Genomic DNA, 19,105 nt, shown 5'->3' with positions numbered 1-19,105 from the left:
GCAGGTACTTCCTTCTGGAAGTGGAAGTGGTTGGAGTACTCATGGTGAAAAATGCATAGATGTATGTGGACTACATTGTAAGAGGATTCTACCAGCCAAAGCGTTTCCTTCCGCAACCTGGGGGTATCTTTCAAGAAACAACAAGAATACTGTTTCATACATTGATTCACTCTTTCTGTTTGACCATCACTTTATGAATGGAAGCTAATAGACAGACAGGTTTAGATTTTCAAATGCTCAAACCAGGCTTTCCAAACTGCGAAGTAAATTGTGTCCTCGATCAGATGTGATAGATTTCGGAAGAGCGTGTAAGCATACCAGATTTCCTAACAGTAATTGCACCATTTGAGGAGCTGAGGGTATGCTAATACAGGCGATAAAATGTGTCTTCTTAGACAGGTCATCAACAAATACCATTATCATGTCATACCATTTATACTTATGTCTCATTAGGATGGCGCTAGGAGCTCTTTAATCAGCCGCCTATTTTTATCTGTAGGTTGTTCAAAATTCAACATCTAAAAGGATACCCCATCTTAGTACTTTACTCTCTAAATTCCACATATTAAAGTGGTGAATCCAATTAATGTTCCTGCTAACCACACACATGCTGTTACAGAACATTTAAATTTACATACTACTTAATACGATGTTACCTTTGCAGTTGAGGCTCACAATGCTTACACAACTGAAGTATTCTACTCATGGGTCACTAATCCTGCAGTCAATGCCAATATAAACACATTTTACACTTACACAGCGACTAATGTACCATGTCTATACAGACTATATCACAATTTTAAAATACCCTTATCATTTCTGGAACATCAAAACTGAGTGCCCTACCACACATTTTAGAAAATGTTAAATTTTGTCACCTCAGTAATGACGGGGCCATGTGGCCGGTTTTAGCTGGCTACACACCATATCCTAACATACAGAATTTAGCTGTGGGTGATTTGTGCCCTTTACATGATAATTTAATTAGATTATACAGACGTTTGATACAGTTTGTTCTGTGTACATTAACAGCTGGCCCATTGAGGGCTGCTCAAGATGTACAACCACAGTTGGCTATGCCTGGGATTAACCCAGTAACTATCAATGCTATCACGGCTCAGATTAGAGAAGTTTTAAGTTCTACATTACTCATAAAAACGCAGCTTAGAGGCAGTGTTTTCTCATACAGGACTCTAAGATATACATAGAATTCTGACCATAGGATTCTGGTATCCTCCATTGATGACTGTGCCAGATAGGCTACCGTTTGTGCTGTGATATATACCATAACTCATTGTACACCATCACTTTCTACTTTTCCTGATGTGCTAAAACAGATTCAAAATGAACACAGGCCTACCATTGCCCTGGACTTGGGGATGATGCAACAGTGTCCTCAATTATTTTAGGAACTATTGAAGGAGAAGCAGCAGCACTGGTAATTCACCAACACCTCACGTGGTTTCTATTGGTAGACTAGGAGCGCGAGTTGCCAAAAACTGTTGAGGGCACCCATACATCTGAAGGTTGAGATAATTTGGGGGCTAGACCAAAAAAGCCACAGGTTAAAGGTTTCATGCACAGATATGTGAGGGAATACAGATATCCTCCCATCAACACGGGTAGAACGTGCATGAAATTGCAGAATAAGGTTGTTTCCTGCAGAGAAAAGGACACATGCTGTCGTAGACCCAAGGAATGTTGGCTAGAGTCATGGGACATAATTCTACTCAATGGACTTTTCCCACTTATCAAGGGTAAGTACTTTGCTACATCTGCAAACCATTAACCATGTAAGCCATATCACATCTATGCTGGGCACGAACACATCACAGACTGAAGTGAGGCACCAGTACACATCATACACTGAAGAAAACTTGCTTATGGGTGGCAGATATCTACATACACAAATGTCCAGACACATGCCAGAGGACAGTGATCCATAATCCACATAACTTTTGTTTGTGTCTTTCAGTGGAAGTGTTCTGTGGGTCAGAAATTAGACCCACCACAACAACAAAAAGTACATAAAAGACCACTTGTTTGAGGATTCTCCGCATGTTTGTACCAGATCCAAGGTTCAGAAGGCAAGATAGACCAGTTTGATACACATGACATGTCAACACATACAATCTCCCATCTACTGTGTGACACATGGCTCATTCGTAATTATCAGGGGGAGCAGTCAGTACCCCACTCAATCACCTGACAAGCAGGAAATTGCTGTCTACTCACCCCCTTGTGCTTGCAATGCTGCCCTCAAATGCCCATCCAGCTCTGTCTAGGTAGTCCACCACCAAAATGCGGGCCATTACGGGGGGGTCATGGTCCGATGGGCACACTACCCATGTTGGGAGGACAGACCCAGCTGGGCCTCTGGAATCTTTTGGGCCCAGCATCTCAGGTCCTCCCACCTCTTTCTGCTGTGGATGCTCACCTTCTTAGCATTGGCTCTCCAAATCCCTTTCTTCTGATGGGTTGTGACCTGCATATATGCAAAAGAAAAGACAAGAAATTAAGTCCACAAGTTTCATCCAAAATGGCTGAGTCACATACATGTCAGTAAACAAAGCTATAAACATTCTTTCTTTCCCAAACTGCCCAAGTGCTGCATACCAGCCACTGCGTACAGGGACATGACTACAAACATTTCCTAATCTGCAAAGCTATCCACCACCGTGCTCATGCACTCCAATGACTCGGTAGGACAACTGACAACTTGTGGCACATGCTGTAGTAATCTGATTGAGAGCTGAGGAACTATGGAACACATCACATCTCTGTGGCTTCTGAATAGTACACTCCTTAGGCATGAATGTATTAATACACTCACATTCTGTGAGAATGACTCCCTGCATACAGTTCCTACAGGCTACTGCCAGAACACAAACTCAAACATTACACATGGGTAACGATGAAGGGACTGGCATGGTGGGTATAGAAGGTGTCCAACCTGTCCATGTGTGGACTGACAAATGCACTGTGGTGGCTACCCCGTGTGGTGGTGGAGCGTCACCCCCCCCCCCCCAGCCAGCAGCAAGCTCTGCAAATCCTTTAACAATGAAAGGAAAATAAATTAAGTTTAGGATAGTAAGCTATGTTTATTATCCTTTCATTGTTAAAGGTCGGGGCATTGGGGCTAACGAGCACTGAGGGGTGTGCACTGTGAAACTCCCCTCAGTGCGCATGTATGTTTGGCCGGCCATCTTGGGCTGGCCAAACACTCATGCACATTGTGCTTTCTCCAGCCCGGCACTGTGTTGCCAAGGTGGAGAGAGCAGGCACAAGCGCTCCTAGCCAATCCTAACGCTGCTTTGAGCAGCATCAGGATTGGCCGCAGGGCAGGCTGGCAGACTGTGTCTGCATGCTGCTGAGATGACGAGGATCACGGTTTGGCACAGCCGTAAGTTTAAAATTATTTTTTGGTATTTAATGTTATTAATCCCCCCACACTGCTTTGCCCCGTAGGCCGACTGCAAGCCACTTATGGGGGTGAAGTTTTGTATCATGTACATGTGCTACTTAACATGCATCTGGACATATGTGTCCCTCCTACAGAGATGGCATCCAAAAAACACATGCATGCACTGTCCATTTTCTGCTATGTGACCAGACCAATGAGTCATATATCATGGGTTTCCAGGAATCATCACATCATTTATGCAATAAGCCTGCACAGGACAAATATGACCTGTGTGATGCTGCCAACAGGGCTGTGAGAGTAAGGGACCTGTCAAGGGTCAGAGACACACATTGACAGTGATGCCAAGTGCATATTATACACAGATCATCGTCTCCTTTCTAAAACCATTTACATACTCATCAGGGAAGGAACCTCAATAAGCTGCATTTTCTCACAGATCCTAGATTGGTTCACATGACAGTATATGCCTGGATACAGGGAGTGGGCACAGTGTCACAATTGCAAAGTCAAAAAGACTCATCATCAACCTAGACTTGGACCCATACTGGGAGATGCATTTGACAGGCCCTTGTCTCTGCAGGCTGAGCAGACAGAACCTACATGGAGCTCCATTTCCTTCACTTCCATGCATGACAGTACATCATGTAGCCAACAACATATTGGCATGTGGTGTGTATGTGGCAACCTAAAAAAAGCAAAGTGAGTGAGGATATGCCTTCAGAGTAACAGTTTAGTAAGGTCAGATATGATTTGAAATCTGACAGACAACATACACCTAGCTCACTTAGCACACACCTGACACATGCAACATGCATACACAGCTCATTCTGTCATGCAAATACATGTGGTCTCACATTGACAACATACATGTGCCAAGTGATGTATGGGGATGGCTGTGATGTCACCTCACCTAGTTTTGTGCATCCAACATAAGGTACCAGAGGGTACACTGAAAAGAGACACAGACATTAAAGTCTAAGGTATGAACATCTGGCACTGAACACTCTTACATGAACATTGATTCTCCCATTGATGCCACACCGACTCCACCTCCATGGCCTTGACATAATGTCCAGTTGAGTAGATCAGGCACCTGCCATTTTAGAGGCATGAAATGCGGTATATGGCTAAGAGAAAGGCGTCACAACTCCAAAAATATTGTTAATTCCAATGATAAGCTTATCTTGTCCTGTGATGAGGGTCCTCGAGTTGGACACCATTTTTGTACATTGCTTGACAAATAAGGCAACATGCTTTGTGGAACAGCCCCCCGGTAATTTAAGCCTTGGGATATCTAGTCAGAGTCCGATTGGCAAATATAAATCACAAACTCTTGCTGTCCAGATAGATGATGTGCACAAATTTGTGGTAAAGCAAGGGGAAACATGTTGATTCTGTGTCATTGACAGTGGTAATGGACATGCCTTGTCACAGTTTGTCATTGGCGTGCCTAATGTATGTTGCAAGGGACAAATTGAGTGATGGCTAACCTCATTACACAGGTACCCAGGGAGTGAAAGGATCAGACATCCTCCTATCTACATTCCACTGCAAGACCTTCAGGCCATGGAAGGAAGAAACTTTATCCAGATCTACCATCTGAAACAATTGTGGATCTCTGTTGTCAGTTGAGCTAGATCTGATGCCTGCCATTTGTCATACAAATAGCATACCACCCATTACCCAAGCCATAGCAGTGTTGCACATCCTAGCCACATGGTCCCTCCAAATACAGTGGCCCTATCTACTGGGATGTCCTAGCAATGTTAAAGCACCTGGACAGCTACATTCGGTTTCCTCACTGTAAGGAATTAGCCCATGTGAAGGCTGACTTCTATGGTTTGGCACACATCCCACATGTGGGAGCTATTAATGGCACACATGTTGCCTTGGTTCCACTGCATGGCAAGGAACAAGTCTATTGTAACAGGATGAACTTCCATTCCAATAATGTCCAAGTAGTTTGTCTGGCAGACCTCTACATATCACAGGTCTGTGCCTATTATCCGGGTTCAGTCCATGATGCCTTCATCATGTGATATTCCACAGCTGATGTCACAACTGTACCCAGAGAGGGACTGGCTGGTTGGTAAGTCACATACATCCTGTTTGTTTGTATGCATTGTCTGTAGTAAAAAGGTGGATGAGAGGGACTCATAGTTTCACATATGTCCCATTCTATTAGAAGGGTCTCTGCATACCCAAGGAACCCAACTAGGCCAGTGGAAGTCCTCTTCAACAATGCCCATGGAAGAACACAGCATGTCATGGAGCGGGCTAATGGGCTTCTAAAAGCCAGAATGAGATATCTTGACAAGACAGGTGGAGCCCTCCTCTACTCACCCAAAAAAGTATATAAGATCAATGTGGCCTGCTATATGTTCCACAACATTGCCCTGAGGAGACATATCCCATATATTCCAGATGAAGGGGAGCTGGCAGTACCACAGGGTAGGAACACCAAGTGAGGATGACAGTGATGATGAGAAAGGTGAAGACTTCTCGGCAGATCTCATCAATCACTACTTCACTTGAGTGTAAGTATGTAATGTTATGTGATAACTGTGACAGTATGTGGAACTGTAGGGGTCAGGATGTATTGAGTAGGGTATTTGTTTTCAATAGACAGGGGATATCAAGCTATGCAGTATACAACCAAGATTTGTTGGTTAATTCAGACATGGAAATGTTGCTACCTTGATGATTTGCTTTGTTTGTGTCAGTCTCTTGGCGATGTGAGTGGATCTACTGAAGTATGAGGTTTGGGTAATATGTATGAATTTCCATGCCTAAACTTCTTGTATTGTGTTTTATCCAGGTCTCTTCACCATGCCATCCTCATGTGGGCATTTCAGAGCTGTGGCATTCACAGGTAGATGTTGCTGTTCTGACATATGAAGTGGACATGGATTGATCCAGGTAATGTTGGTCACAGATATGGGGTGTACGAGTTCTGTGCCAAAGCAGCTTGGACAGTGGGTGGATGGAATTCTGAAGTGCACAATACCCTTGTTTGATGTGGTGAGTTGGTCCAATTGTCTTGTGTGAGCATGTGCCCTTAAAACATGTCATCCAGTGCAATTCATGCATTCTCCCTTCACATTGTGTTGACAATAATCCTGTATAAATATTTTGAAGCTGTCAATGTGTTTCCTCATTGCAGGTGACCGTGCCTGTGCCACTACACTGACATAGGTTTGAGTAATGCCACCAGATGCTTGCTCGTTGTAATAGGATGGGCCAATGATCAGGGACGTTTTTTACTGACCTCTATCTGTGCCATGGCGTATGTTAAGTTGGCAGAAATGGTTTTGGTATGTGATGAGGCTCTAGATAGTGACAAGATGTACTAATTTGTTAGCCTATTCTACGGGACAGGGTCTGACAAAGCCCTTTCTTCTGTGGTCTGAGGGATGGTTCATTTGAGATATCTAGCCTGACTCAAGATGGGTCAGCCATTCTTGGCTATGACATTCCAGACATTTCAACAGCCTATGTGCTGTACTGTGCAATTAAATGTTTGTTGTGACCAGACACTTGTGTCACAGTGTTGCCTATTCTCCTCAGCATGACACTATCTGAGACATATCCCTCCTTCCATTACCATCTTATGTCTTCCTCATGTGCATCACATAGGTTTACAAATCAACCTTTCAAAATGTAGAAAATGGTAGTGGACACTGTTTTGTGATAGGTGTGTTTATATACATATGTACAGTACATATTTGTGAGACTCTAAAAAAAGTAAAGTGAAGCGCCCAGTCATGGTGAATGAAATCAAATTAGTAGATGCCACAACATTTGAAGTCCAAAATCAAGAGTCCTACAACCATGGGAAATGGAAAGTGGTGAAAGAACAGTCAACTAAGTGAATCTGTAGCACACAAAGGAGATCCTTCAGGAAGAGGTCACTTGCTGGCAGTGGTTGTTGTCTTGCTATCGGCATCTTCTGGAGTCTTGGGTAGACGTCCCTGTTTGCGGGGGGATCTGCTGCTATGGAGCCAGGGATCTCTGAGGCAGGAGCTTCCCATGGGTCTCCCTTTCAGTGGCTGCCACAGATGTTGAAGGGGCTGGTGTTGCTTGGCCAAAGGAAGGGGTGTGGTGTTGCTCACGGTTGATGATCTCCCTGAACAACCCTGTTAGAGAGGCCAGGATGGTGTTGTTAACCTTCCACTTTTCCAAAGACTCACAATGGAAGTCCCTCTGCAGCTGCTTCGTCTCCCTGAGTTCTGCAAGTACCTGCCTCATCATGCCTTGGGACTGTTGATAGGCTCCCAAGACTTGGCTGATGGTGTCCTAGCCGGGGCCATCCCCAGCAGCCTCATGCCGCAAGCCCACACCATCTCTCCCACGCATTCAACCCCCACGTGACTGCACCTTTGGCAAAGCTTGCCTCCTATTACTGGTTCCAGGACAATCATTGTCAGGGGTGTTTTGCTGTGACTCATGATATCGGCCTGAAGGGGCAAGAGATGGTAGTCAAAGTCCTTGGGACAAAGGTTTGGGGGTGACTGGCTGCCTGAGATGTTGCAGTAACAGGGCTGAGAGGAATAGATGGGGTCACAGTGAGGCTCACTTGTGTTGTCTGACCAGATTGCCTGGATGGTCCGGAACCATCCTCAACCTCCAGATGTCCAGGAGTGGTGTCGCCACAGAGAGCTTCATCCATGGGGGTAGTGGCAGTCTCTTCAGTGGGCTTGGTATTCGCAGTGGCAGCTAGACCTGCTGATGTGCGAGATACAATGTTAAAGGTTGTATTGTGATATCTACCTCCAATTGTAAATAGTGACATTTGGCTAAAGCCATGAACACATTGTGATTGCAGGTTTCCCTTATGTGACAGGTACACATGCTATCACTTGTATTAACCGGACATTTGGGTAACAGACCAATTGCATTTCAATCAACTAGCTTCAGAATGTCTGAGTTTATTGTACTTGGAAGGATGGTCACAGACTCATTTGTTGCCAGCAGTGCAGGTGAAACAGTGGCTGGGCAGGATGTGGTTTAAGTCATTTTGAGACCTAGTTGACTGTAATGCAGGCAGAGGCAGAACCTTTACTGTATATATGATAGTTGTCATCATGTGGTCAGTGCATTGTGAATGTGTCTGCTGCCAATACCATTCATATGATGCATCTCGGAGCATTTGATTTGTCTCAAATTATTTTGGCACACAGGTTGAGCTTTCCTTCCTGTCCACAATATTTGAATCTTGGCATAGCTTCTCAAGATGGATCTAAGTGCATAGCCACATCACATAGTGTACCCTGATCTGTATCTTGGTCCCTCCTAGGCAGGTAAACTTTATTTGTGAGTTCATAGACATATGCACAATGTCACATGGACATGGCCCTAGTTATTGGAGTTATAGAGACGGACCTTCCAGGGATTTACAGTCATGTTACTCCAAGTACTACATACAGTATACAGATGGCATCCTCTCAGGTGAGTACTGTTCAAAGGCTAAGTAGAGGGAGAAGGGTCATTGGAACGGAGGACACTGTGGTAGCTGAGTGTAGTGACAGGAACAGTACCTTCTAGCCTTAGCATTCCTGTCAGTGCCTGTCCCACCCACACAGTATACAGATGGCATCTTCTCAGGTAAGTACTGTTCAAAGGGTGAGTAGAGGGATAAGGGTCATTGGAGCAGAGGACACTGTGGTGGCTGAGTGTAGTGACAGTAGCAGTGCCTTGTGGCCTTGGCATTCCTGTCAGTGCCTGTCCCTCCCACACAGTATACAGATGGCATCCTCTCAAGTGTGTACATTCCAATGTGGAGGTGACAAACAAGGTAATATTGAGTAAGATACACTGTTCAGATTTTTGTAATGATGGAACAGTGAATGCTGGGAATTGTAGTGCTGTCAATCCTTGCACTACAGAAACTATACAGAGTTGTTATTTTATTTTGTTGACCGCAAACTGCTGTGATTCGGACCGCCATTGCCGGACTGCCATAGCTGACTGCCAATGCAACTGTACTTGTAATAGGTTTAGTGGTTGGTTGGCGAGCTATCGGTGCTGGTGGTCAGACCACCTATTTCCCACCCTCCAAAGTACTGGTGGTGTTTGTTTTTTGGCTGGCTTTTGTAGGTCCTGCCGATGTAACTTACAATATGGCAGTCTGTATGACTGCCAGCGTGGTGGTCTTTTGGTGGCTGCCACTACTCAACAAACTTTCGTGCAGTCCCTAGTGGATTGTACTGCACAAATAGCTGAAATAAACGCTTTGATTCTGACACTAGAACATATGAATCCTGAATTCCCCACACTAATAGTGTGTGATTCGTAAGTCAATAAAAACTTGCTTTATTGGCGCTTAAATGGATTCGGAGACTCAAAAGGGAATATTAAAAAGCATAAAGTGCTTCAGGGAAAGGTGGCAGAACTCAAAGACAGTCTGCCACAGGCTCATGTAATCCATACACTGAGCCACCAACGTGTTGGAATACACATTGTAGGGAATTCACTGGCTGATGAAGCAGGCAGCCGAATCTGCAGGAAAAACTCCTACAGTAGCTGTGATTACTCATTTTTATATGAGGGTAGATGAAGAAATCATGACTGCCATTAATGCTTCAGGCAATGGCACACCTTTACCAAAACATATCCAGCAAAATATTCCTACCACTTATGTGCCGAAAATGTTCCTTTCAGTACCATTCCGTGGGTGAGTGATTGAGTGATACCCAACCAGGAACGCAGGCTACAAATTAGTTAAACCAGCATATGAGGGTTTAGCATCTGCTCATGCTGGTGTGGGGGCCACAGTCTCCCTGTTACAGAAATGCTATTCGTGGCATGCTGTGGACAAACAGACAAAACGTTATGTCCGCAGTTGTGACAGTGGCCAATAAATTAAAAGCTCTACCATGGCATGCCAAGCATGGACACCCTCTCAGTCTCAAACAAACCGCTCCAATTTGTGTATCTAGACCATTATGGCATACTACATTCAGAAGGTGCATTCAAAAACATTCTATTTGTTGTATATTCTTGCTCCAGATTCCTCTGGGTGTGGCCACAGTGATCGGCTGATGCTCGTACTGTTATTAAAGATTTGCTGGTCTTTTTCTGGACATATGCATTTGTTGCATTCAAGTCAGACCAGTGCCCTGCTTTTGTTTCTGTGGCTGCAGGGATCCCATGGGAACCCTGGGTGTAGCTGTGCATTATTTTGGTCTGTATCATCCTGAGAGGAATTGAACTGTAGAAAGGAAAAACCAAGACTCAAAACAATTAAAAAATGTTAGAGTATTAGGTTCAGGTCATAGTTGGATCCATCACCTTTATGGAGTGCAGAAAGCATTGAATAATCTGCCTAGATGATCTTTAGGTGACTAGATGCCATATGAAGTCCTGTTCACCATCCAGATGTATGTACCAGATCTTCATGGCCCGGGCGTAGTGGCAGTAGATACATATTTTGATATAAATGAACATTTTGCTGTCTTACAGGAACTTCAAGACTTCCGGATGAGTGTTCAAACATATGCTCTGCCACTGAAGGAGTGAAGGAGCAACCAGCATCTTCTAGCTGGATTCCAAAGGTTAGGAATCTAGTTCCAGAAAAGATTGCAGTGGCCTATCATACAGTGCACCAGTGCAGGTCCTTGGCTTTCAAATTCCAGAATTGTGATTTGTCACCGCTTGCTGGTTGTAAAGAGAAATGTTTTGTCTCCATTTATCAAGTATATTTGCCTCATGTGACCGATTCTTCACAGTAGGCTACGACTCCTGGGTAGTTCCCTAACTCCTCTCACTACCCTACAGGAAATACCGCTTCAAACATTGAGCAGTACCAATATTGTTTCCCTGAGGCTGGGGGCAGTAGCAAATGAACTTTTGGTGAATCATGTTACCGTTGCAACCACAAGGAGCACATCAGATGCTGGTCTACAGTTTTCTACTAATACCCAGAGCAACAGAGTTGTTTATGTTGAACGACGTTTGGAGGTGTCTACCAGTTCCCTTTCACCTGTTGAGGCCCCTGTCTTCACATAGACTGCTTCAGGGTAATTTGTTTACATTGATGGCTTCTCTTCTGATTCTTTTCACACTTTACTTTATGGTGTATGTGATTTTCTTCATTGGTTGAAATGCACTTTTCTGATCCGTTCATGATCCTACTTGTGGATTACACTTGCATTCATTTTTCTACCCCTCTTTATAGGTGGGCATTATCTCTCAGAACGTTCTGCTGTAAAGCTGGTAATTGATGTGCTGAAGCCTCATTTGTCTTCTCAGAAAGTGCAAGAGACCTGTCCCTTGTGAACACTTCTGCCCTTCCAGTTCCTGATGGACTTGCTTGCTGTAAGGTCCCCTATGACTATTTGGTCCTACAGAGACTACACAAATTCCTTATGTTTTTAAAGTTGCTATGGTGGATGTGATAACCCCAGGTGTAACTTCTGATGAATGGGATGTTAAAGCAGTTTCTTCAATGCTGACTGAGTTTGAATATTATACTGTATTTGAATGCGAGGATATGTACATGAATTCAGGAAATTATGGTTAAATGTTTTGTTATCATCACCATTCACACCATTACCTACATATAGCTAGTACTCCCATACAGTTTTCGGTTTCAGTCATTGCCCAACTCAAACAGTGGGAAGTTCTAAAACACATACTTTTCTGGGCATTATACCTCAGATCCTGTTTCTTACTATTTTAAGTTAATACCTTCAAAAGCAAGGTAAAATATGCTGACCCACACAAAATCAATGTATGCAAATTCAAATCCCATTTAGTAATTAAAGGATGTGACTATTGGAAAGAAACAATCGGTTTAAGATGTGTTTGGGGAACATGTGCAGGGCATGGATGCCCTATTTATGGCTAATTCAACTACAGATGATTTTACTGAATGACACTACAGCAGACCACTTGCCTAGGTCAAGCAAAAATTACAGAAATTAATGTACCCATTATTCCCTCAATTACAAGTTTTGAGAATTGACACAATTTAGTAAATTAATCTGAAGAACAGCTCAATGGCATGGTACTGAATGGTATATTGTACTCTACACTTTGAGGTCCCAATGGGTGGTTATTGTTGCCAGTGGACACACATACTTGTCATGCACATTTTTTAAATTCCTCACAGGGTTTTAAAGCAAGCAGATTAGGCCCTCATTATATTGAGTCCCAGCACTCAGTGGCAGTCACAACCTATAGTGTGGGGAAGTTATGTAATCAATGTTTGCAACATTCCACTTAGTCAGCAGTGAAATAATACCTCTCTGTCCTCGCTGATGACATGGATTTGCAGGATTTCCTAGGGAATCACATTCTAAAAGATTCCTTTATGCCATTTGGAAGCTTTCTCAAAATGAAGCTATTGCTCAGTTAAGGCAAATAGGTCAGGCTAATTTGGAGAAGGCATTGGCTGTTGTTGATAAAGGAATCCGTAGGTTGCCCACTTGCATTTACACATTAAAATAACATTTTATCTTCTGCAACTGATATTATACAAAATTACATGCCATTTATACAACATGGGTAAAGTCATCTTAGAACTATTATGCAGTTGAGTTGGACATGACAATTCTCGAAATCGAACTGTGAGTCGTAGAAGCACATGAATGAACAGAATTATAGTTGCCTTTTAATCTGACATGTAAACAACAAATAATGGCAAAGAAAGACGCTACATATGCAATGTTTAACATAGAAAAACTAGAGAAGTTGCAATTTACAGTAGCGGAAACACCATCAGCAGTATGGTTAATATATGGCCCTATTTTACTGCCAATATCAATGTTTCAGTTTATACCTTGCTTTAAAAAATTTCCATCAGGGAGATATGAAGCTTAAGAGGATATTTTTATTGATGAGGTGTGGGAATTACCCCTCGTTTACAGATGTGTGTGGGGAAAGACAGTTTTGTCTTAGTGGAAATGAATGCACAATTTCTCTAAGCCACTCCATGACTTGTAAACATGTAACTTTGCATGAGTTTGTAATCTGTTTGTGGCCAATTTGGCATGTTACTTGAAGGGAGTACCAGTTTCCTTGATTCAACACAGTGTTTCAGTTACTGTTGAATAGATGTTATTTGATGCTGATAGATCAAGAATGTTGCGTGAAGAGAGTGAGTGGCCCCTAAGTGGTTTCTGTTTCTCAGACAGTGACCTGCTGTAATACCATACTTTTTCTTCCTGCCCATGAGATTAGGATAGCTAGATTGTGGCCTTCCATTACGACCTTTAATGTTCATTTCAACAAGCTGAGTAGGCTGAAAGCACTATTGTTTCTGAAAATAAATGTTGCTTACATTTTCTGGTGAAACTGTTGAACTGCATGTTACAAGGTTGTCCTCTGAAATACAATCATTGTTAAACACCAATTTTCCCCAACATTTTGGAGAGCTTGTGAGTCACGCCTTTAATGCTTCCAACACTGCAGGTGTTGCACACTTTTTTAGAAGAGTTGGGTCTGGTTCTGCTAGGCCACAGTCTCTCGAGTGGGTGTCTTGCCCACTGGTTCTGGAGGGGGCAACATGTTCTGTGATTGGTCCTGGGGAGCGCAAGGACACAGTCTCTGGAGTGGGTGTCTTGCCCACTGGTTCTGGAAGGGGCAACGTGCCCTGTGCTTGGTCCTGAGGAGTGCAAGGCGACAGTCTCTGGAGTGGGAGTCTTGCCCACTGGTTCTGGAGGGGGCAGGCCTCACAGCAGCTCTTGGAGGCTGGACTATATAGCATCGTCCGGCTGTGACGGCTGCACTGTGGTGGTGGTTGTGGGAGGCTTCTCCTCAGCCCCTGCACCCTCCGATGTTTGCACTGTGGTGGTGGTTGTGGGAGGTTCCTGCTCAGGCCCTGCACCCTCCTATGGCTGCACTGTGGTGGTGGTTGTGGGAGGCTCCTGCTCAGCCCCTGCACTCTCTGATGGCTGCACAACCACAGCTGGCGGTGGGGGCTCTGTGACAGCTGGTGGTGGTGGCAGTGTTTGGCTGGTAGCTTCCGCTGGCATAGAATGCCTCCTCTCCTCCTGCTCATGGGTTGGGGTTCCCTTACCCTTCCTGGCACTGGCAGGCTCCTTCCCCTTCTCTGCAGATGGTGCAGGCTCCTTCCCCTTCTTTGCAGCTGGTGCAGGCTCCTTCCCATTCTTTGCAGCTGCTGCAGGTTCCTTCCCCTTCAGTATTGTTGGCCTGGAATCCTTACCACCATGAGTAGGTGGTGCTGCCACTGGGCACGTGGAATGTTTGGCTGAGGTGCTTGGCTGGGTCCTTGCTACCCTGCCCCTATGTGAGGGACGGGGGGTGGAGGGGTTGGGGCGAGGTCAATCTGGGAAAGGAAAAGCTTTTTAGGGACGCTGGGGTGGGAAGTGAGAGGAGTAATGGGAGCGGAGGATGAGGGAGTGGTTGTTGGAGGTGTTTGTCTGCTGGATTTGGAAGCAGGTGCATGGGCTGTATGCTGTTGTGAGGTGGATGGCTGTTGGGTGTCTGAGTGCTTGCGGTTGTGTACTTTAGGAGGGGGGACAGACATGGTGGGAGAGGACACAGTGGACGTGTACGTGGATGTGGTGAATGTGTCTGTCAGTGAGGTGTGTGTTCTGCTTGGTGTGGTGATGATGCTGGTAGTGGATACTGATGTAGTGCATGCAGGTGTGAGTGTGGACGTAACTGGGAGGGAGGTGGAGGAGGAGGGGGAGACAGTGGAGATAGTGGATGGTGTTGTGTCTGCAACTGAACGGTGTTTGTGTGAGTGCCTGTGGGGATGAAGTGTGGTGCTTGTGTTTGTCTGTGACAATCTTGGGTGTTGTCTTTTGTGAATGCTTGTCTAGCTGTGTGCTTGGGATGGGTTGAGGTTGAGGAGAATGAGACTGGGAAGTGGAAGTTGGAGGGGGTACAGTTGAAACTGCGACAATGGCTGCCATTAGGTAGGAGGCCAGAGCCTGAATCGATCTCTGTTGGGCAGCCAATCCACTATGATTGCCCTCCAGGAATGCATTAGAGTGCTGCATCTAGGCTGCCAGCCACTGGATGTCATTCACAATGGTTGTTTGTCCTACAGAGGTATATCTCAGGAGCTCAATAGCCTTCTCACTCAGGGCAGCAGGGCTCACTGGGGCAGGGCCTGAGGTGCATTGGACAAAGGAGATGCCCTCCCTCCTGGGTGAGTGGGCACGGGCAACTCGCTGAGGGGCTACTGGGAGGGCGGTGCTGGTACAGGGTGGCGGCTGTACTTGCAGCTGGGGTGGTCACAGATGTGTCCGCCACCACCAGGGAGCTCCCATCGGAGGAGGTATCAGAGTCTGTATTGTCCCCTCCAGTATCCGACGTGGTGCTCCCCTCGCCCTCCATCCCACTGGTGCCCTCAGCGTCGGTGGACTCTGTCTCCAGGGTCCTGTGGAATGCAGCTCCCTCTGCCGCTAGTGCCTCTGCTCCTCCACCAGATGATGCTAAGGCACATAAGGACAGGATGACAAAACAAGAAAGGGGGGAGAGAGACAAAGGATACACTAGGTCAGTGACTGCACCAACACCACCGTTGGCGTACACAGCACCCTCACACACAGGGAACATGCCTACACACTATGCATGGCACTACCAGTGAAATGGCTACTCAACAAGGAATGAGGAGTGGTACACACCATCATCTGCAGCACACCTGGGACCCACACAGCCCTGACCAGTAGTGAATACTAACAAGCTAGGTAAGCAGTATTTCACAATCAAACCCTTAACCACCAGACGACCTACGCTGCTATGTCTGGCCTAGCCTAGGGGCACCCACTGACACACAACCATCAGCCGGATACCACCCCTCCAGCCATGAGTTTCAGTGATAGCCACTGGACTCATCCCCTTGTGGCTGCTGTGATGCCCTCTAGCGCCCATCCAGGTCAGGGTAGGCCACTGCCAGTATGCGGGCCATCAGTGGGGTCAGGGTCCGACGGGCACCCCTTCCTCATTGGGAGGCCATCCCCAGCTGGGCCTCCATGGTCTTTTATGCCCAGCATCTCAGGTCCTTGCACCGTTTGCAAGAGTGTATGCTCTGCCTGCCGTAGACCCCCAGGGTCCGCACGTCCTTGGCGATGGCACGCCATATTCTCTTCTTTTGATGGGTGCTGGCCTACAGAGGCAATACACACAGAAAAACACCATTAGACAAACAGTCTAGCCAGTCACAAAAATGGCCCACCATAGCCCAGCACACAACATGTACACCACCAAGAGGACATCCACCCACCGCCCTTACACGAGGCCTTCACACACAACTCCATGCATTCATGTCACATGCATCGTGCCCACAGTGTTTTCACCTGTTGGTCTGGAGGCCCATACAGCTGTCCGTACTGGGGTAGGACACCATCCACCAGTCACTTCAACTCCTCAGAAGTGAAGGCTGGGGACCTTTCCCCTGGTCACATGGGCCGTGGTAGGTTCCAGACACAGGTCACAGCAGCACATGCAGTGTAGATCCTCTCCCATGGAAGGTCAGGAAACAAGTGAGGAATCTGATAGAAAATGGTGGTCACGTCCGCGGCGGTGCATACCATCTCCACTGGCGTAGATCAGCATTGGCCACTGTACCTCATAGGGTCCAATTACAACCAATGAGGAATTGCACGATTGTTCACGACTGCCTACTCCCAGGGCACACACTTCCACCTGTCCCTCCACACAGGACAGGCGGACGCCATTTCAGGGGGGGTGAACAGGCCTATGGAATAATGCTGAGTCACAAGATAAATAGGCATATACTTCACAAATTACACTGTCCCATAACATGTTTGCACATTGGGGACTGCTGTTGTGGCTCCATTGTTCAGTTTGTGACAGCCTACCCACTCTTGTGTCCCTTAGATATCTACCACTGCAGATGAATAGGAGATGGAGACATACTCCATGTACAGACCTCTGGTGGACTTGGCTACACTGGAAGACAGGCACATATTGCTCACCTATAGACTGGACAGGGCCACCATCACAGAGCTGTGTGCCCAATTAGAGCCTGACCTGATATCTGCTATTCTCCTGATGTGATCACAACAGCCAGCTACAGGCCATTCATTCTATGCTCATTTTATGTACAGTTCATCTGCAATGGTAATAGATGTTTCAATCAATACATATTTGAAATACATAAAATACTCATAGTAAATTTTTATCCAAGGGTGTTTATTGTTGTGCTAATATATAGAGGAGAAAGTGCAATGGGGACCCGCTGGTGTGACACTGCCTCCCTCATAATGTTGGCCATGTCTGCTAGCCCCCCTGTTGTGGAGATCAGGGTGTTGTTGATGGCCTGCAAGTCCTCCCTGATCCCCTGATACTGTCCCTCCTGCAGCCACCTGTTCTCCTGCACATTGTTTAGGATCTGGCCCATCGTGTCCTGGGAATGTTGGTAGGCTCCCAGGATCTCCTGGAGAGTCGGTTCCCTGGTCCTGTCCTCCCCCTGGCATACAGCAGTCCTCCCAATGTCCCTATTGGCCTGTGCCTCTGTTCCCTGAACAGTGTACCCACTGTCACTGACCCCAGATCCCTGATTGTCTTGTGTGTGATGTGTGGCCTGGGGTCATTGTACAGGTGGGCACACTGCTGATCGGTGTATGTTGTTTTATGGTGATAGTGATGGCACCTCCTCTCCAGTGACATTAACTGGGGTACCTGTGGGGATGTAAGTGATGTATTATGCTTCATGTGTATAACATTTATACATCCCTGGCATCCCCTCTATGGTTGGTGTTGCCCTGCCAGCTTTTGCTTGTGTATGTTGTTTTATGGTGGGATTGTTAGTTTCCCTATGCTGTGCATGCTTTGGTGATGAGTGTCCATGCATTGGTACAGCATGGAGGGCACAGGGCCACCATCACAGAGCTGTGTGCCCAATTAGAGCCTGACCTGATATCTGCTATTCTCCTGATGTGATCACAACAGCCAGCTACAGGCCATTCATTCTATGCTCATTTTATGTACAGTTAATCTGCAATGGTAATAGATGTTTCAATCAATACATATTTGAAATACATAAAATACTCATAGTCAATTTTTATCCAAGGGTGTTTATTGTAGTGCTAATATATAGAGGAGAAAGTGCAATGGGATGGGGTGATGATGGAGGAAAGTCCAGGGTATTGTTCCAGTTTGTTTGTAGCACAGGTGCATTGTCCATGGGGGCATAGGAAGGGGAGCAATGGCAGTTATAGGTGGACAGGGTGACTGAGTGGGGCAAAAGGGGGACAATCAGGAGAGTCTCAATTCCTGGTGGTGGTCTTGGCAAGTGTCTCTGGCTTCTGTCTGATTTGCAGGTAACGTTTGTGGGGTGGTTCACCTTCTGCAGGGGGGGGGTTGCTGGTGGCTTGTTGGTCCTGTGGTGGGGCCTCCTGGCCACTAGCGGCAGTGGAGGGATGTTCAGATGACTGGCTAGTGGCAGGGGCCCGCTGGTGTGACACTGCCTCCCTCATAATGTTGGCCATGTCTGCTAGCACCCCTGTTGTGGAGATCAGGGTGTTGTTGATGGCCTGCAAGTCCTCCCTGATCCCCTGATACTGTCCCTCCTGCAGCCACCTGTTCTCCTGCACATTGTTTAGGATCTGGCCCATCGTGTCCTGGGAATGTTGGTAGGCTCCCAGGATCTCCTGGAGAGTCGGTTCCCTGGTCCTGTCCTCCCCCTGGCATACAGCAGTCCTCCCAATGTCCCTATTGGCCTGTGCCTCTGTTCCCTGAACA

This window comes from Pleurodeles waltl, chromosome 3_1 (genome assembly GCF_031143425.1).
Source record: "Pleurodeles waltl isolate 20211129_DDA chromosome 3_1, aPleWal1.hap1.20221129, whole genome shotgun sequence".
Lineage (NCBI taxonomy): Eukaryota > Metazoa > Chordata > Amphibia > Caudata > Salamandridae > Pleurodeles > Pleurodeles waltl.
This window is presented reverse-complemented; position numbering follows the sequence as displayed.